This window comes from Phocoena sinus, chromosome 8 (genome assembly GCF_008692025.1).
Source record: "Phocoena sinus isolate mPhoSin1 chromosome 8, mPhoSin1.pri, whole genome shotgun sequence".
In the NCBI taxonomy this organism is placed as follows: domain Eukaryota; kingdom Metazoa; phylum Chordata; class Mammalia; order Artiodactyla; family Phocoenidae; genus Phocoena; species Phocoena sinus.
Genome location: NC_045770.1, coordinates 29,709,958 through 29,731,329, shown reverse-complemented (window position 1 = coordinate 29,731,329; position 21,372 = coordinate 29,709,958). Strand labels below are relative to the sequence as shown.

At 38.7% G+C, this 21,372-nt stretch overlaps 3 pseudogenes; all 3 read right to left on the bottom strand.

The window, feature by feature from the left end:
* Positions 1–82: 82 nt before the first annotated feature.
* Positions 83–3,664, bottom strand: LOC116758287 (annotated as a pseudogene).
* A 1,372-nt stretch (positions 3,665–5,036) lies between these two features.
* On the bottom strand, positions 5,037–5,717 carry LOC116757599 (annotated as a pseudogene).
* A 250-nt stretch (positions 5,718–5,967) lies between these two features.
* Positions 5,968–7,518, bottom strand: LOC116758286 (annotated as a pseudogene).
* Positions 7,519–21,372: the final 13,854 nt, after the last annotated feature.

Below are 21,372 nucleotides of genomic sequence, written 5' to 3'. Positions count from 1 at the left end.
GTGGCATTATACAGCTATGGTACTTGGTTGGTGATTGTTACACGCTGGTCATTATTTATTGGTGTTGTGGTTATTATGGAGATTACTCGGGGTAATTAAGTAGGAGTATACTCAGGGTGATGGTAATGAGGAATGATAGAAAGTATAGTTTAATAAGGCCTTTTTGGTTTGAGACTAGTGTGAAGGATTTTAGTTGAATGAAGGCTGTAGTCTTTGGTAGGATATTTTCTAGTCAGATTAAGTCTAGTAAGGAGGTTGCTAATTTTTGGCTTATTGATAGGTTTAGATGGGGAGGTAAGCGGTATATGATGGTGGGGAAATATCCTAAGGGAGTGGAGAATTTAGAGGAGTTTGAGGGGTGAGTATATTTTAAGTTTTGTGTGTTAAGATTGATTTTGAATGCTAGCACGAAGTCCAGAGCTGTTACTGCAAGGGCAGTTAATTTTAAGTATAAAGGTATAGTTATTAGGGGGATGGTTGTTGGAGGAATGCCGTTGGAGATGAGGAAGCCAGCAAAAATACTTCTGATTAATAGGCGCTTGATGGAGTTAACTAAGAGTGGGTTGTTTTCATTGATAGGAGCTGAAGGAGAGAAGCAGGGTTGTCCTAGTAGTGCAAAGAAGATAATGCGAGTGCTATAGATGGCTGTGAGGGAGGTAGCTGTTAGAGTTATTAATAAGGCTTAGGAGTTGTTATAAGACGTGGTGGCAGTCTCGATAATTAGGTCTTTAGAGTAAAACCCGGTGAGGAAAGGTATTCCTGTTAGTACTAGACATCCAATGATAAGGGCTGTTGCAGTGAAGGGTAAGGTCTTGAATAAGCCTCCTATTTTTTGAATGTCCTGCTTGTTGTTTAGGTTGTGAATAATGGATCCAGAGCATATGAATAATATGGCTTTAAAGAAAGTGTGTGTGCAAATATGTGAAAATGCTAGATGAGGTTGGTTGACACCAATTGTCACTATCATTAGACCTAATTGGCTTGAGGTAGAGAAGGTGATAATTTTTTTAATGTCGTTTTGGGTAAGAGCACATATGGCTATGAACAGGGTGGTAAGGGCTCCTAGGCAGAGCATTATTGTTTGAATGAGTTTGTTGTTTTCTGTTAAAGGGTAAAATCGGATAAGTAGGAAAATTCCCGCTACAACTATTGTGCTTGTGTGGAGTAGGGCCGAGACTGTGGTAGGACCTTCTATTGCTGAGGGGAGCCAGGGGTGAAGTCCAAATTGGGATGATTTCCCAGCTGCGGCTAGTTCAAGTCCTGTGAGAGCGAGGTTTAATGGGTTTTTGTCGAGTATGAAAATTTGTTGCAGATCTCATGCATTTGTGTTAGATAAAAACCATGCCATTGATATAATGAATCCAACATCCCTAATTCAGTTATATAAGATTGCTTGAAGAGCAGCTGTGTTTGCATCTGCTCAACCATGTCATCATCCAATGAGCAGGAAAGCTATGATTCCAATACCCCTTCTCATCCAATAAAAAGTTGGGAGAGGTTGTTGGCTGTAACAAGGATTAGTATGGTGATGAGGAAGAGGAGTAAATACTTGAAGAATTTGTTGATACAAGGATCTGAGTGCATATATCATATTGAGAATTCTATAATGGATCATGTGATGAACAATGCCACCAGTATGAATATAATTGAGAAATAATCTATTTTGAAGCTAAGTGTCAATTTAAGGGTTTGGACAGTAATTCAGTGTCAGTGTGAAATGAATATTTCTTGGCCTGTGTGAAGGAATATTATTGTTGGGATTAGACTGGTAATGAAAGCACAGGAGACAGTATTTTTTATATATGATGGGTATTTATCATTTTTGTAGAAGTTTGTACTAGGTATAATGATTGGAATAATTAGCACTAGCAATGTGATTAGGGCAAAAGAAGAGAATAGGTTTATTACTTTTATTTGAAGTTGCACCAGTTTTTTGGTTCCTAAGACCAATGGATAACTACCATCCTTTAAACGTTTGAAAAAGCCACACTATTGTATGGGGGCATGAATTAGCAGTTCTTGTGATACTTTCTCGGTAAATAAGAAGTCTTAGTCTTCTGTTGCTAGATCCACAATCTAGTGTTTTTTTAAAACTATATTTACAGTATAGGGGACCCAAGATTATTTGGGGGTTTAGTGACAGGAGTAGAAGTGGAAGGATATTGGAGGGCTATAAGGGCGTGTTCTCATGTACAGGAGGGCATAATGTTATTGATATGGTGTGTATATTTGCTGTGTTGTGTTGTGATTAGTATATACATGGAGTGTAGGGCTGTAATTACAATATTGGCTCCTATTAGGATAATAGTGAGATTTGACCATGAGAAAGTTGATATAACTACGAACAGTTCTCCGATCAGATTAATGGTAGGGGGTAGGGCCAGGTTCGTTAGGCTTGCTAATAGTCATCAAGTGACTATTAGTGGGAGAAGAATTTACAGGCCTCGGGCTAAGATTATGGTTCGGCTATGGATTTGCTTGTAAATTGAGCTTGCTGGGCAAAATAATATAGACGACGTGAGGCCATGAGCAATTATTAGGGCGGTAGCCCCTATATAACTTCAAGGGGTTTGAATGAGGATAGCTGCAATAACTAGTGCTATATGGCTGACAGGAGTATGCGATGAGTGATTTTAGGTCTGTTTGACATAGACAAATAGAGCTAGTTATGATTATCCCTCATAAGGAAAGCATAAGGAAAGGGTATGCTATATACTCTGTTAGGGGATTAAGTATTGACGTGATCCATAGCATGCCGTAGCACCCGAGTTTTAGTACAGCTGCAAGGACTATGGAGCCTGTGATGGGAGCTTCTACGTGTGCTTTGGGTAGTCAAAGGTGGAGGCTGTAGAGGGACATTTTTACTATAAAAGCTATCATGCAGGCCAATCATATAAAGACGTTGGACCCAGAGTTGGATACTGGTTGGGTTCAATATTGAAGTACTAGGAAATTTAGGGAGCCCACGATGTTCTGTATATATGTTAATGCCACTAGTAATGGAAGTGACCCAGCTAATGTGTAGAATAGAAAGTAGAGTCCTGCATTAAGTCGTTCTGTTTGGTTATCCCAGCGGATAATGGTAATAAGGGTAGGGACTAGTGTGGCTTCAAATATAATGTAAAATAGGATTAGCTCTGTGGCAGTGAATGTTATGAGTAGAAGTATTTGCAACATGATTAATATTGTGATGTAAAATTTTTTTCAGATTAGTGGTTCTTTGAGTAAGTGGGATTGGCTAGCTATTAATATTAAGGGGAAGAGTCATATTGTTAGGATTAGTAATGATGTGGAGAGGGAATCCGAGAAGAATGTTAATGAGTAGTTGAGGTTCTTGTCGCTGAATTGGTTAAGAAGAAGTAGGCTTGTAAGGCTAATTAATAGGCTGTGGGTTGTGGAGTTAATTCAGATTATGTTGTTTGCTGATAGTCAAGTTAGAGGTATTAGTATGATTGTGGGAATAATAAATTTTAGCATTGGAGAAGGTTTTGAGGTTTTGTATGTAATTGGTCCCATATGTGTTTGATACTATTACTAATAGGGCTAATCCAAGAGCTGCTTCGCAGGCTGCAAATACCAGTAGGATGATTGGTATTATGCTGGCTAAGGTGAAATGTGAGTTTAAGATTGTCAGGGCTGCTAGGATAAATAGTGATAACATCATGCCCTCTAAGCAAAGTAGTGAGGATATTAGGTGGGACCAGTATATCAGTAAACTTATAAGGGATATAGTGAAAGCCATGATAATGTTTAGGTGTACTAGGGACACTTGGTAGTTATGAATTTAACCATAATCTAATGGGTCGAAATCACTTGTTTTATTTTAAATTAAATACCATATTCAGCTCACTCCAACCCCTTTTGAGTTCATTCATAGGACAGGCTGATTGCTAATAATGAAATTAAAAATAAGGCTATGATAAGTATCATTTTTAGGTTGTTTGTTTGCGTTGCTCAGGGAAGGAGTAGTAGGAGGGCAATTTCTAGGTCGAAAAGAAGGAAGGTGATTGATACTAGGAAAAATTTTATAGAAAAGGGTAAGCAGGCAGATCCTATAGGGTCAAATCCGCACTCGTAGGGGCTTGTCTTTTCTGCATAGATGTTTAGTTGAGGAAGTCAGAAGGTGGTAAGTATGAGTAATGAGGCTTGTATTGTGTTTGTTAATAAGGTCAGTATTAGATTTATTGTTCTTTTTCAGGGTGTACCTAAACTAGCTGATTGGAAGTCAGTTGTACTAATTAATAAAAAAAGAACTATGAGCCTCATCAATAAATAGATATGTAAAGAAATAGTCATACAACATCGACAAAAGGTCAGTATCAAGCAGTAGCTTCGAAGTCGAAGTGGTGGCTGGATGTGAAGTGGAATTTTAGTTGACATAGGAAACTAACAATAAGAAAGGTAGATCCAATAATTACATGCAGTCCATGAAATCCTGTGGCTACGAAGAAAGTTGATCCATAGACTCCATCTGAGATTGTAAAAGGGGCTTCATAATACTCTGATGCTTGTAGTAGTGTAAAATAAATACCGAGAGCAATTGTAATGAAAAGGGCTTGGAGTATGTTTGCGATTTCCTTCTATAAGGCTATCATGGGCTCAGGTAATGGATACGCCAGAGGCTAATAGCACAGAAGTGTTGAGGAGTGGTACTTCTAAGGGGTTTGAGGGGTGAATGCCTGTTGGTGGTCAGCACACGCCTACTTCAGGAGTGGGGGTCAAGGCTTGAGTGGTAGAAGACTCAAAAAAGCCAGTAAAAAATAGGACTTCTGATACGATAAATAAGATTATTCTGTATCAAATTCCCTTTTGGATGGTTGGTGTGTGGTGGCCTTGGAAAGTGCTTTCTCGAAAGATGTCTCATCATCATTGATATATTGTTAGAATATTAGTTAATAAGCCCAGTATTAGTAGAACTATTGAGTTGAAGTGGAATCATATGATTAGGCCTGATGTGATGAGAAGTGCTGAAAGAGCTCCTGTGAGGGGTCAAGGACTAGGATTTACTATGTGATATGTGTGGGTTTGGTGGGTCACTATGTGTTGTCATGCAGGTATAAGCTTACTAAGAGGGTAAATACATAGGCTTGAATTATAGCGACAGCAAATTCGAGGATAGTGAGTAGGGCGAGAATGATAAATGTAATGAGAGCTGTGAATGTGCTGGTGCTTACTAGAACAAGGGTTGTCTCCCCAATTAGATGTATTAGTAAGTGGCCTGCCATAATGTTGGCTGTTAGTCGTATGGCCAGTGCTACTGGCTGGATGAATAGGCTAATAGTTTCGATAATTACTAGCATAGGGATGAGGAAAGTGGGTGTGCCTTGTGGTAAGAAATGGCCTAGAGATGCTTTTGTTTAATTACAGAGGCCTGTAATGACGGCACCGGCTCATAGAGGGATAGCCATTCCTACATTTATTGAGAGCTGTGTGGTGGGTGTAAATGAGTGGAGAAATAGTCCGAGGAGATTGGTTGAGCCAATAAATAGAATGAACGATATAAGTGTTAGTGATCAGGTTTGTCCTCTGTGGTTATGAATACCTATTAGTTGTTTTGATATGAGTTGAATTAATCACTGTTGAAGGGAGATTATGCAATTATTAATTAGTCATTTTGATGTTGGGAATAGAATGCTTGGGAATATAACGATCAGGATGACAACAGGGATGCCTATTATTACTGAGGTTACGAAAGGGGTAAATAGATTTTCGTTCATACTGTTTCTCAAGGGGCATATTGTTTTTGTATTTTAGTGAGTGTTGATTTTGGGTTGGGGTAGTAGATGTGCTTTGAGATTTTTAGTTGAAATATAATAAATAGTGTTAAAAATATAGATGAAATAGTAACAAATCATGTTGATATATCTAGTCGTGGCATGTCATCAAGGAAAGCTTTGGCTCTCAATCTTTAACTTAAAAGGCTAACGCTAATTTAGCTTCCTAATGAGTTTATAGCATAGACACAGATCATTTCTCAAAGTATTTTCGGGGTACTAGCTCAAGAACAATTGGCATGAAGCTGTGATTTGAGCTACAGATCTCTGAACACTGTCCTTAGAACAAGCCTGGTTGTGCTGATATTAGAGTTGTTTGGTTTAGGTGCCCTGGGATTGCGTCTGTCTTTAGGCCCAAGGAGGGTATGGCTCATGAGTGTAGTGCATCTTCGGAGGAGATTAGTATTTGGATTGTTATCTCTATAGGTAAACTTACTCATTTATCTACTCCTAGTAGTCGCAGTTCTCCTAGGTCTGGTGTTGGGATTATATAGGAATCAAAGTTCAGGTCTTCATAGTCAGTGTACTCATAGCTTCAGTATCATTGGTGGCCTATAGTTTTCACAGTAAGAGACGGGCTGTTGATTTCATCTATCATATAAAGAATTCAAAAAACAAAAAGAATTCATAATGATGGCAGGGCAATTAAGATTAAGATAATGGCTGGGAGAATAGTTCAAATAGTCTCCACCTCTTGGGCATCTATTGTGTTGGTATGTGTTAACTTGTAAGTATTAGTGTAATGATATAGAGGACTAGGGAGCTAATTAGGAAAACAATTATTAGTGTGTGGTCATGAAAATGTAGTAGTTCTTCTATGATGGGTGATGTTGCATCTTGAAAGCCTAGTTGGAAGGGATATGCTATGGAGATATACAAGATTTTCAACTGTAACTTAACTTTGACAAAGTTATATAAAGTTTTACTAATATCTCGTTCATGAAGAAAGACATAGTGGCTATGATGTTGGCTTGAAACTGATAGGAGAGGGTTCAATTCCTTCCTTTCTTGACTATTTTAGATTAATGTAGGTTGGTTCTTCAAAAGTGTGATATGGTGGAGGACATTCTTAGTCACTCTAAATTTGTGGTAGTAAGGTCTACTGCTAATACTTCTCGTTTGGATGTGAATGCTTCTCAGATAATGAAGACTACCAGTATAACCACTGTTAATGAAATGAATGAGCCTATTGATGAGATAGTATTCCAAGTTGTATAGGCATCTGGATAGTCAGAGTATTGTTGAGGTATGCCAGATAAGCCTAGGAAATGTTGTGGGAAGAAAGTTATATTGATACCCACGAATATGATCACAAAGTGAATTTTTGCTCATGTTGAGTTGAGTGTATATCCTGAGAGTAGTGGAAATCAGTGTACAAACCCTCCTATGATAGCGAAAACAGCTCCCATTGAGTGCACATAGTGAAAGTGTGTGACTACATAGTAGGTATCATGAAGGACAATGTCTAATGACAAATTAGCTAGGACATTACCTGTCAGTCTGCCGACTGTGGAAAGGAAGATGAAACCCAAGGCTCACATCAGGGCCGGTGATCATTTGATATTGCCTCATGGAGTGTTGCCAATCAGCTAAATACTTTTACCCCTGTAGGGATAGCAGTAGTTATAGTGTCTGATGTAAAGTATGCTTGCGTATCAACGTCCGTACCTACTGTGAATATATGATGGGCCCATACAGTAAAACCTTAGAACTCAATTGGTATTATAGCTCATACCATACCCATATATCCGAGAGGTTTTTTTTTCCCCCCCTAGTAGTAAGTTACAATGTATGAGATCATCCCAGGTAGGATTAAAATGTATACTTCGGGATGTCCAAAGAATCAAAATAAGTGTTGATATAGGACTGGGTCTCCTCCTCCTGCAGGGTCAAAGAAAGTTGTATTCAGGTTTCGATCGGTTAATAGTATGGTAATTCCAGCTGCTAGGACAAGTAAGGATAATAGAAGTAATACCGCTGTGATGAGGACTGACCATACAAATAGTGGTGTTTGGTATTGGGTTATAGCGGGTGGTTTTATGTTGATAATAGTAGTGATAAAATTAATGGCCCCGAGAATTGAGGATACACCAGCTAAATGTAGAGAGAAAATAGTAAAGTCAACTGAAGCTCCTGCATGTGCTAAGTTTCTGGCTAAGGGTGTATACACAGTTCAGCCTGTGCCTGCACAGGCCTCAACTATTGATGATGCTAGTAGTAATAAGAAAGAAGGAGGGAGCAGTCAGAAACTTATATTGTTTATACGGGGGAAAGTTATATCGGGTGCCCCAATTATTAGGGGCACGAACCAGTTTCCAAACCCGCCAATTATAATGGGTATGACTATAAAGAAGATTATTACAAATGCGTGGGCTGTTACTACCACATTGTAAATTTGGGTGTATCCGAGCAGTATGCCGGGTTGGCCTAGTTCAGCGTGAATTAATAAGCTTAGGCCAGTGCCCACCATTCAGGCTCATGCGCCAAATTGTAAGTATAAGGTGCCAACGTCTTTGTGGTTGGTGGAGAATAATCAGCGATTTATGAACATAGGTAAAATGGCCGAGAAGGTATTAGACTGTAAATCTAAAGACAGAGATTGAGAGGTTGAGCCCTCTTTTTACCAAGTCCTGTGGTGAATGATCATTTTGAATTGCAAATTCAAGGAAGCAGCTTCAACCCTGCCAGGACTTCTCTCGCTCGCGGCAGAAGTAGATTGAAGCCAGTTGATTAGGGTATTTAGCTGTTAACTAAAAGTTCATGGGAAATGTATCCCTCCAATCTAGTGAGGATTTAGCTTATTAAAGTGTTTGATTTGCATTCAACTGATGTAAGATATAGTCTTGCAGTCCTTATTGGGCAGGAATTAAGTAAATTGTACTTGCTCAGGGCTTTGAAGACCCTTGGTCTGGTTTAGTCTGAACTCCTATTCTAGGATTGACAGTATTGGTGTGAGAGGTAGAAGTATTGTGGATATTATGATTATGGTTGGTAAAAGGGTTATTTGTTTTGTGGAGTTGAATTATCACTTTATCTTCATGTTGTTTGTAGAGGGGAATGAAGTTAGTGCTGTGGAGTATGTGAGCCATATGTAGAAGAATAGGTTGAGTAGTGCTGTGATGGCCATGAGTGTGAGTAGAATACTGGTATTATTTTTTGTTATCTCTTGAATGATCATTCACTTAAGCATGAATCCTGACAGTGGTAGGAGTCCCCCTACTGAGAGTAGAGTGAGTATGGTAAGGGTTGTGGTGACAGATGTTTTGTTTCGTGTGTGTGATAGTGATAATGTGGTGGTAGTTGAGCTTCGAGTAAATAGTATGAATGTAGTGAAGGTTGTTATGATATAGATTAGTAGGTTTAGGATGGTTATGGTTGGGTTATACAGTAAGATGGCTGTTATTCATCCCATGTGGGCAATTGATGAATAGGCCATTATTTTTCGGAGTTGTGTCTGGTTTAATCCACTTCAACCTCTGACTAGGATAGGAAGTATGGATAGGGCTAATATTAGATTTAGATTGATTGTTGGTGAAATTTGATATAGGATTGACAGGGGTACAAGCTTTTGTCATGTTAGTAGAATTAAGCCTGCTGTTAAAGGGATGCCTTGTGTTACTTCATTCACTCAAAACTGAAAGGGGGATAGTCCTAGTTTAATAGCTAGTGCTATTGTTATTATTATGGATGCTGTTGGGTTGAATAGGTTTGTGATGGTTCATTGGCTGGAATGCAATAGGTTAATGATGACTGCTATTATAAGTAATATGGATGCGGTGGCCTGTGTTAGAAAATATTTAGTGGAGGCTTCTATAGCTCGTGGATTAAAGTTTTTATTATGATCGGGATGATGGCTATTATATTTATTTCAAATCCAATTCAGGCTAGTAATCAGTGACAGCTTGTAATTACCACTGTAGTTCCTAAAATGACAGTTGTTAGGATAATAATAAAGATAATGGGATTTATTACTATGGGAAGGTTATAAACCAACATTTTCGGGGTATGGGCCTGATAGCTTGTTTAGCTGACCTTACTGTAGAATGTAGTGTAATGTGGTAGCACGAAGAACTTTGAATTCTTAAGGGTAGGTTCAATTCCTATGATTCTAGAATAAGAGGGTTTAAACCTCTATTATTTACTCTATAAAAGTTACTCTTTTATCAGACATATTTCTTATGTTTGTGGAGGGATACTTGCTGTTATGATGGGTAGTGACACATGCCATATACATAGGGCTAGTGTTAGAGGTAGGAAGTTTTTTCAGAGTAAGTGTATTAGTTGGTCATATCGAAATCAAGGGTGGGATGCTCGAATCCATAGGAAAGATGTTGTTAGTAGTAGTGTTTTAACAATGAGGTTAGTTGTGTACAGTTCTGGTGTGTAGGGGCTGTGGAATGCTCCTAGGAACAGAATTGTTGTGAATATATTTATTATAATGATGTTGGTGTATTCTGCTAAGAAGAATATGGCAAAGGGGCCTGCTGCGTATTCTACATTGAAGCCAGATAGAGTTCAGATTCTCTTTCTGTTAAATCAAAAGGGGCTCGGTTGATTTCTGCTAGGGTAGAGATGAATCATATTATAGCCAGTGGTCATGATGGGGAGATTAGTCATAGTTGTTCTTGTGTTGTGGTCAGGGTTAATAGGGTAAAGCTTCCAATCATTAATAGTACTGATAAGAGGATGATTGCTAATGTTACTTCATATGAGATTGTTTGTGCTACTGCTCGTAGGGCTCCAATTAATGCGTATTTTGAGTTGGAGGCTCAGCCAGATCATAGAATGGAGTATACAGCTAGGCTTCATATTGCTAATATGAATAGTACTCCTAGGTTTATGTTGATGAGGGGGTATGGTATGGGTAGAGGGATTCATATTGTGAGGGCTAGGGTTAGGGCTAAGATAGGTGCGATAATGAATATGGAGGTGGAAGATGTGGCTGGTCATAGGGGCTCCTTAGTGAATAGCTTGATTGCATCGGCAAAGGGTTGGAGTAGGCCATAGGGGCCTACAATGTTTGGCCCTTTTTGGAGTTGCATGTAGCCTAGGATTTTATGTTCCACCAGTGTCAGGAATGCTACAGCTAGGAGGATAGGGATGATGAGCATTAAAATGTTAATTATAAACATTTTGCTGGGGAGAGGGTTTGAACCTCTGAGTATAAAGGTTTAAGTCTTATGCAATTACCGGGTTCTGCCACCCCAATAAAACCCTGGTCTTGGGTAATTAGTTTGTGCTTGCTTATTAAGTTGAGATTAGATCATTAATTATTTTGAAGGCACTTATTTAGAGTGGGCCTTATTTCTCTTGTCCTTTCGTGCTGGGAGAAATGCATGATAGATAGAAATCGACCTGGATTGCTCCGGTCTGAACTCAGATCACATAGAACTTTAATCGTTGAACAAACGAACACTTAACAGCGGTTACACCATTAGGATGTCCTGATCCAACATCGAGGTCGTAAACCCTATTGTCCATATGGACTCTAGAATAGGATTGTGCAGTTAACCCTAGGGTAACTTCTTCCGTTGATCAATTTTTTGGATCAATAAGTAATACTATGCTTTGGCTAGTAGGTCTAGGCTTTAATCACTTGGAGGGTTTTTTGTGCTCCGAGGTCATCCCAACCTAAATTGTCAACCCATGTGAAATTTTGTTGTTCCTTGGCGGTTCAAGATTATGGTTTGGGGGTTCATTAATTGAAGCTCCATAGGGTCTTCTCATCTTATTTTGTTATCCCCCCCCTTTTCATGGGGAGGTCAATTTCACTGATTAAAAGTAAGAGACAGTAAAACCCTCATGTGGCCATTCATACAAGTCCTTATTTAGAGAACAAATGATTATGCTACCTTTGCTCGGTCAGGATACCACAGCCGTTTAACAATTGTCACTGGGCAGGGGGTGCCTCTAACACTAGTGATGTTAGAGGTGGTGTTTTTGGTAAACAGGCTGGATTTGTGTTTGCCGAGTTCCTTTTACTTTTTTTAATCTTTCCTTAGGTGCACGCCTGTGTTGGGTTAACAGTGTTTTTAATAAATAGTTTAGTGTTGGATTATATTTATTTACTGTTAATTATCAGTATAATATTAGTTGCTGATGTAAGCTTGTGCAAGGAGAAATATTTCTTGTTACTCATGTTAACAGTATTACTTCTATAGTCTTATAGATTAGTCCAGTAATAATGCTAGGAGTTGATTTACTTAATATTGGAATTGAAATGTGTTTTGTTGTTGAGCTTGAATGCTTTCTTAATTGGTGGCTGCTTTTAGGCCAGCTATGGTGTCGTTTGTTTTTACTCTCTAGTCAAGGTTATATCCATTTCTAAAAAGCTGTACCTTTTTAGACTAACGTTTAAATATACGTTGAAGCTTATTATGGTTTTTAGTATCATTTAATGTTGAACTGAAATTCTTTTCCTGGACAGCCAGCTATCATCAGGCTCGTTAGGCTTGTCACCTCTACTTATAAATCTTCTCATTATTTTGCCACATAGATGAGTTTGTTCTAGTAACTGTTCATAAGTAGCTTGTCTGGTTTCGGGTAGTTTAGCTTAAGTTCTCTTTGTTAAATTGTTACTAGTTAAGTCATTATGCAAAAGGTACAAGGGGTAAGCTTTGCTTTTTATTACTTTTAATCTTTCTTTCATCATTCCCTTACGGTACTTTCTCTATAGCGCCATCAGTGTTTAAATTTCTATCTCCTATGCTTTAAATGTCTGGTGAATGTTTTATTTGACTATCTTGTGTTAGTATGGTGGGAAAGGTGTGGGTTACATTTAGTTCAAGACATACATAGCTTATGAAATCTTCTAAGTGTAAACTAGATGCTTTATTTAAGCTATGTCTTGTTTTATCCAAGCACACTTTCCAGTATGCTTACCTTGTTACAACTTGTTTATCTTTGCTTAAAGTTTAAGCAAAGATAAGCTCTGAAAAGAGAATTTCTACATGAAAAGAAAGGATTATAAGAAAATGGACCATTGATTGTGTTCTTCAAAAATATTAATGTCTTATAAGACAAAGCAAAGCTGGGGAACTGTTCCAGATTAAAGGAGGCACAGTAAGTAAATACAACATATGTTCTAGGCTGCATCCTGTACTGGAGGGAAAACGACGCTGAAAAGAACATTCCTGGGCAGGTAAATTGACAAAAGTGAAATATAGAAAATAGATTATAAAATTATATTTTAACGTTAAATTTACTGAAGTTGGTGGCCAAACTATTGATATGTAAGAAACCATTCTTTTTCTTAGGAAATACACATAGACTTGTTTAAGATTAAGAGCCATGATGTACACAACTTATTTTCAAATGTTCAAGAAAAAACATAACATGTATTTGCATATAGAGAAAGCAAATGGAACAAAATATTAATAATAGATGAATCTGCATAAAGAACATAGGGTGTTCTTTACCATTTTTTGCAACTTTTTGTAGGTTTTAAATTATTTCCAAATATAAAAAATTTAAGAATATAGCTCATTGACATCATCCCACTGAGGGTAACCTTCCCTTTGAGAGTCTCTGACTTTAATTCCCAGTGATGTCACCACCACACCAAGCTCCCAGAAGTGTGCAATTCCAACTTTAAAACAGCTGCTTTAGATTTTTCTCCCAGACAAAACCATGGAATCCTCTTATTATAACTGAGGTCCTTACATTTTCAACAAGAGTTTTACAAAATACTGAAAGAGGGCCAAAAAGAAAATGAAATAAATGAATACAACCTTAAAAAAATAAAATGTTTACAAAATGTTTTAAGAAAACACGTTTACAACATGTAGGTTTCAGATCTAAAACATCAACATGTAGATTTATTTTGAGTCAGAAACATGAGCTCAAACTTGTTTTGTCACATGACAGCTGTATGCCTCAAGATGGTCACTTTGTCTCTTTGTTCTTCAGTTTTCTTACCTGTTATATGGAGATAAATATCCACAGCCCACAGAGTTGTAGTTAGTATAATAGAAAATATTGTAATAAATCTCCATTACATAGCAGGAACTAAACAAGCTATGTTAAGAATATGAATATGTTCATCAAAGAATTTTATTAGACCGCACATTTCTTTATTGACAAATAGCTAAACTCTGGTACAGGCATATCTTGTTTTATTGAACTTTGTAGATACTGTGTTTTTTACAAATTGAAGATTTGTGGCAACCCTGCATTGAGCAAGTCTATCGGCTGCATTTTTCCAATAGCATTTGCTTACTTTGTGTCTGTGTACATTTTGGTAATTCTTACAATATGTCAAATTTTTCATTATTATTATACTTATGCTGATCTGTGATTAATGATCTTTGATGTTACTATTATAATTGTTTTGGGTATCATGAACTGCACCCATATAAGATGGCAAAATTAGTCAATAAAAGTATTTGTTCTGACTGTTCCACTGACCAGCTATTCCCTCTCTCCCTCTCCTGGGCCTCCCTATTCCCTAAGACACAACAATTTTGAAATTAGGCCAGTTAATAACCCTACAGTGACCTCTAAGTGTTCAAGTCAAAGGAAGAATCATACCACTCTCATGTTAAATCAAAAGCTAGAAATGATTAGCCTTAGTGAGGAAGGCAAGTTGAAAGCCAAGACAGGCTGAAAGCTCTGCCTCTTGCACCAAATGTTTAGTCAAGTTGTGTATGCAAAGGAAAAGCTCTTGAAGGAAATTAAAAGTGCTACCCAGTCAACACACAAATGATAAGAAAGTGAAACAGACTTGAGAAAGTTTTGGGGGTCTGGATAGAAGATCAAACCAGTTACACCATTCCCTTAAGCCAAAGCCTAATCTAGAGCAAGACCTTGACTTTCTTCAATTCTATTAAGGCTGAGAGAAGTGAGGAAGCTTCAGAAAAAAACGTTTGAAGCTAGCAGAATTTGGTTCATGAGGTTTACAGAAAGAAACCATCCTTATAACATAAAAGTGCATGGTGAAGCAGTAAGTGCTGATGTAGAAGCAGCAGCAAGTTATTAAGAACATCTAGCTAAGATAATTAATGAAGGTGGTTACACTTCACAACAGATTTTTAATGTAGATGAAATAGCTTCTATTGGAAGAAGTTGCTATTTAGGACTTTCATAGCTAGAGAGAAGTCAGTGCCTGGCTTCAAAAACTTCAAAGGACAGGCTGACTCTTTTAGTAGGGTCTAATGCAGCTGGTGACTTTAAGTTGAAGCCAATGCTCATTTACCATTCAAAAAATCCTAAGGTCCTAAAGAACTATGCTAAGTCTACTCTGCCTGTGCTCTATAAATGCAACAACAAAGCCTGAGTGACAGCACATCTGTTTACAACATGATTTACTGGATATTTTAAGCTCACTGTTGAGACCCATTGCTCAGAAAAAAAGATTCCTTTCAAAATATTACTCTTCATTGACAATCTATCTCATCACCCAAGAGCTCTGATGGGAATGTACAATGAGATTCATGTTGTTTTCATGCCTGTTAGCAAAACATCCATTCTGCAGCCCATGGATTAAGAAAAAAATTTGCCATTCAAGTCTTGTTATTTAAGAATTGCATTTCATAAGGCTATAGATGCCAAAGATAGTGATTCATCTAATGGATTTGGGCAAAGTAAATTGAAAACCTTCTGGAAAGGATTCACCATTCTAGATGCCATTAAGAACATATGTGATTCATGGGACAAGGTCAAAATATTAATGTTAACAGGAGTTTGGATGAAGTTGAGTCCAACTCTCATGGATGACTTTGAGGGGTTCAAGACATAAATGGAGGAAGTAACTACAGGTTTAGTAGAAATAGAAGGAGGACTAGAATTGGAAGGGGAACCTGAAGATGGGACAGAATTGCTGCAATCTCATGATAAAAATTTCATGAATGGGCTTCCCGGGTGGCGCAGTGGTTGAGAGTCCGCCTGCCGATGCAGGGGACACGGGTTCGTGCCCCGGTGTGGGAGGATCCCACATGCCGCGGAGCGGCTGGGCCCGTGAGCCATGGCCGCTGAGCCTGCGCGTCCGGAGCCTGTTGCTCCGCAACGGGAGAGGCCACAACAGTGAGAGGCCCGCGTACCGCAAAAAAAAAAAAAAAAAAAAAAAAAAAAAAAAAAAAAATTTCATGAATGAGGAGTTGCTTCTTATGGATGAGAAATAAAAGTGGCTTCTGGAGATAGAATCTACTCTGGGTGAAGACGCTGTGAAGATTGTTGAAATGACAAAAAATAAATAAATAAAAAGATTTAGAATATTATGTAAACTAAGTTGATAAAGCAGCTGCAGTGTTTGAAAGGATTGACTTCAATTTTGAAATAAGTTCTGTTGTGGGTAAAATGCTATCAAATAGCATTGCACACTACAGAGAATCATTCATGAAAGGAAGAGTCAATTGATGTGGCAAATGTTATTGTTGCCTTATTTTAAGAAATTGCCACAGGCACCCCACCCTTCAGCAATCACCACTCTGATCATTGAGGCAAGATGTTCCACCGGGAGGATCTAGGGGAAGATGGTGGAAGAGTAAGACGTGGAGATCACCTTCCTCCCCACAGATACATCAGAAATACATCTACACGTGGAACAACTCCTACAGAACACCTACTGAATGCTGACAGAAGACCTCAGACCTCCCAAAAGGCAAGAAACTCCCCACGTACCTGGGTAGGGCAAAAGAAAAAAGAATAAACAGAGACAAAAGGATAGGGACGGGACATGCACCAGTGAGAGGAAGCCGTGAAGGAGGAAAGGTTTCCACACACTAGAAGCCTCTTCACGGGCAGAGACTGCAGGTGGTGGAGTGGGGAAGCTTTGGAGCCGCGGCGGAGAGCGCAGCAACAGTGGTGCAGAGGACAAAGTGGAGAGATATCCGTACAGAGGATCAGTGCCGACCGGCACTCACCAGCCCGAGAGGCTTGTATGCCCACCCGACAGTGAGAGCGGGGCTGGGAGCTGAGGCTGGGCTTCGGTCGGAGCGCAGGGAGAGAAAGGGCGGCATGAACACAGCCTGAAGGGGTTAGTGCACCATGGCTAGCCAGGAGGGACTCCGGGGAAAAGTCTGGACCTGCCGAAGAGGCAAGAGACTTTTTCTTTGCTCTTTGTTTCCCGGTATGCGAGGAGAGGGGATTAAGAGCGCTGCTTAAAGGAGCTCCAGAGACAGGCGCGAGCCACAGCTAACAGCACGGACCACAGAGATGGGCATGAGATGCTAAGTCTGCTGCTGCCTCCACAAAGAAGCCTATGTGTGAGCACAGGTCAATCTCCACACCTCCCTTCCAGGGAGTCTGTGCAGCCCGCCACTGCCAGGGTCCCGGGACCCAGGAAAAACATACCCCGGTACAATGCATGGCACGCCTCAGGCTGGTGCAATGTCATGCTGGCCTCTGCCGCACAGGCTCGCCCCGGACTCCGTAACCCTGCCTCCCACCGGCCTGAGTGAGCCAGATCCCCGAATCAGCGGCTCCTTTAACCCCGTCCTGAGTGAATAACAGAAGCCCTCCGGTGACCTACACGCAGAGGTGGGACCAAATCCAAAGCTGAACCCCGGGAGCTGTGCGAACAAAAAAGAGAAAGGGAAATCCCTCCCAGCAGGCTCAGAAGCAGCGGATTAAAGCTCCACAATCAACTTGATGTACCCTGCATCTGTGGAATACCTGAATAGACAATGAATCATCCCAAATTGACGAGGTGGACTTTGAGAGCAAGATTTATTATTTTTTCCCTTTTGCCTCTTCTTTTGAGTGTGTATGTGTATGCTTCCATGTGAGATTTTGTCTGTATAGCTTTGCTTTCACCATTTGTCCTAGGGTTCTATGGGTCCTTTTTTTTTTACTTAAAAAAAATTATTTTAATAACTATATTTTATTTTACCTCACTTTATTTTATTTTCTTTTATCCTCTTTCCTTCTTTCTACTTTTTCTCCCTTTTATTCTGGGCCAGGTGGATGAAAGGCTCTTGGTGCTGCAGCCAGGAGTCAGTGCTGTTCCTCTGAGGTGGGAGAACCAACTTCAGGACACTGATCCAAAAAAGACCTCCCAGCTCTACGTAATATCAAATGGCAAAAACCTCCCAGAGATCTCCATCTCAATACCAACACCCAGCTTCACTCAATGACCAGCAAGCTACAGTGCTGGACACCCTATGCCAAACAACTAGCAAGACAGAAACACGAAACCATGCATTAGCAGAGAGGCTGCCTAAAATCATAATAAGTCCACAGACACCCCAAAACACACCACCAGACGTGGACCTGCCCACCAGAAAGACAAGATCCAGCCTCATCCACCAGAACACAGGCACTAGTCCCCTCCACCAAGAAGCCTATACAACCCACTGAACCAACTTTAACCACTGGGGACAGACACCAAAAACAACAGGAACTACGAGCCTGCAGCCTGCAAAAAGGAGACCCCAAACACAGTAAGATAAGCAAAATGAGAAGACAGAAAAACACACAGCAGATGAAGGAGGAAGGTAAAAACAAAGCAGACCTAACAAATGAAGAGGAAATAGGCAGTCTACCTGAAAAGGAATTCAGAATAATGATAGTAAAGATGATCCAAAATCCTGGAAATAGTATAGAGAAAATGTAAGAAACATTTAACAAGGACCTAAAAGAACTAAAGATGAAACAAGCAAAGATGAACAACACAATAAATGAAATTAAAAATACTCTAGAAGGGATCAAGGGCAGAATAACTGAGGCAGAAGAATGGATAATGACCTGGAAGATAAAATAGTGGAAATAAATACTGCAGAGCAGAATAAATAACAAAGAATGAAAAGAACTGAGGACAGTCTCAGAGACCTCTGGGACAACATTAAATGCATCAACATTCGAATTATAGGGGTTCCAGAAGAAGAAGCGAAAAGAAAGAGACTGAGAAAATATTTGAAGAGATTATAGTTGAAAATTTCCCTAATATGGGAAAGGAAATAGTTAATCAAGTCCAGGAAGCACAGAGAGTCCCATACAGGATAAATCCAAGGAGAAACACGCCAAGACACATATTAATCAAACTGTCAAAAATTAAATACAAAGAAAACATATTAAAAGCAACAAGGGAAAAACAACAAATAACACACAATGGAATCTCCATAAGGTTAACAGCTTATTTTTCAGCAGAAACTCTGTAAGCCAAAAGGGACTGGCAGGACATATTTAAAGTGATGAAGGAGAAAAACCTACAACATAGTTTACTCTCCCCAGCAAGGATCTCATTCAGATTTGATAGAGAAATTAAAACCTTTACAGACAAGCAAAAGCTGAGAGGGTTCAGCACCACCAAACCAACTTTACAACAAATGCTAAAGGATCTCTCTAGGCAAGAACCACAAGAGAAAGAAATGACCTACAATAACAAATCCAAAACAATTAAGAAAATGGGAATAGGGAGATACATATCGATAATTACCTTAAATGTAAATGGATTAAATTCTCCCACCAAAAGACACAGACTGGCTGCATGGATACAAAAAGAAGACCCATATATATGCTGGCTACAAGAGACCCACTTCAGACCTAGAGACACATACAGACTGAAAGTGAGGGGATGGAAAAACATATTCCATGCAAATGGAAACCAAAAGAAAGCTGGAGTAGCAATTCTCATATCAGACAAAATAAACTTTAAAATAAAGACTGTTAGAGGAGACAAAGAAGGAAACTATATAATGATCAAGGGATCAAACCAAGAAGAATATATAACAATTGTAAATATTTATGCACCCAACATAGGAGCACCTCAGTACATAAGGCAAATACTAACATCCATAAAAGGGGAAATAGACAGTAACACATTCATAATAGGGGACTTTAACACCCCACTTTCACCAATGGACAGATCATCCAAGATGAAAATAAATAAGGAAACACAAGCTTTAAATGATACATTAAACAAGATGAACTTAATTGATATTTATAGGACATTCTATCCAAAAACAACAGAATACACATTTTTCTCAAGTGCTCATGGAACATTCTCAAGGATAGATAATATCTTGCGTCACAAACCAAGCCTTGGTAAATTTAAGAAAATTGAAATTGTATCAAGTATTTTTTCTGACTACAATGCTGTGAGACTAGATATCAATTACAGGAAAAAATCTGTAAAAATTACAAACACATGGAGGCTAAACAATGCACTACTTAATAACGAAGTGATCACTGAAGAAATCAAAGAGGAAGTAAAAAAATACTTAGAAACAAATGACAATGGAGACACAATGACCCAAAACCTATGGAATGCAGCAAAAGCTGTTCTAATAGGGAAGTTTATAGCAATACAATCCTACCTTAAGAAACAGGAAACATGTCGAATAAACAACCTAACCTTGCTCGTAAAGCAATTAGAGAAAGAAAAACAAAAAAATCCCCAAAGTTAGCAGAAGGAAAGAAATCATAAATATCATCTCAGAAATAAATGAAAAAGAAATGAAGGAAATGACAGCAAAGATCAATAAAACTAAAAGCTGGTTCTTTGAGAAGATAAGCAAAATTGATAAACCATTAGCCAGACTCATCAAGAAAAAATGGGAGAAGACTCAAATCAATAGAATTAGAAATGAAAAAGGAGAAGTAACAACTGACACTGCAGAAATACAAAAGATCATGAGAGATTACTACAAGCAACTCTATGCCATTAAAATGGACAATCTGGAAGAAATGGACAAATTCTTAGAAATGCACAACCTGCCAAGACTGAATCAGGAAGAAATAGAAAATATGAACAGACCAATCAGAAGCACTGAAATTGAAACTGTGATTTAAAATCTTCCAACAAACAAAAGCCCAGGGCCAGATGGCTTCACAGGCGAATTCTATCAAACAATTAGAGAAGCGCTAACACCTATCCTTCTAAAACTCTTCCAAAATATAGCAGAGGGAGGAATACTCCCAAACTCCTTCTACGAGCTCACCATCACCCTGACACCAAAACCAGACAAGGATGTCAAAAAGAAAGAACACTACAGGCCAATATCACTGATGAACATAGATGCAAAAATCCTTAACAAAATACTAGCAAACAGAATCCAACAGCACATTAAAAGGATAATGCAACATGATCCAGTAGGGTTTATTCCAGGAATGCAAGTTTTCTCCAATGTACGCAAATCAGTGTGATACACCATATTAACAAATTGAATGAGAAAAACCATATGGCCATCCCAATAGATGCAGAGAAAGCTTTTTGACAAATTCAACACCCATTTATGATAAAAACTCTCCAGAAAGTAGGCATAGAGGGAAGTTTCTTCAACATAATAAAGGCCATATATGACAAACCGACAACCAACATCGTCCCTCAATGGTGAAAAAACTGAAAACATTTCCACTAAGACCAGGAACAAGACAAGGTTGCCCATTCTCACCACTCTTATTCAACATAGTTTTGGAAGTTTTAGCCACAGCAATCAGAGAAGAAAAGGAAATCAAAGGAATCCAAATTGGAAAAGAAGAAATAAAACTGTCACTGTTTACAGAGGAAATGATACAATACATAGAGAATCCTAAAGATTCTACCAGAAAACTACTAGAACTAATCAATGAATTTGCTAAAGTAGCAGGATACAAAATTAATGCACAGGAATCTCTGGCATTCCTATACACTAATGATGAAAAATCTGAAAGTGAAATCAAG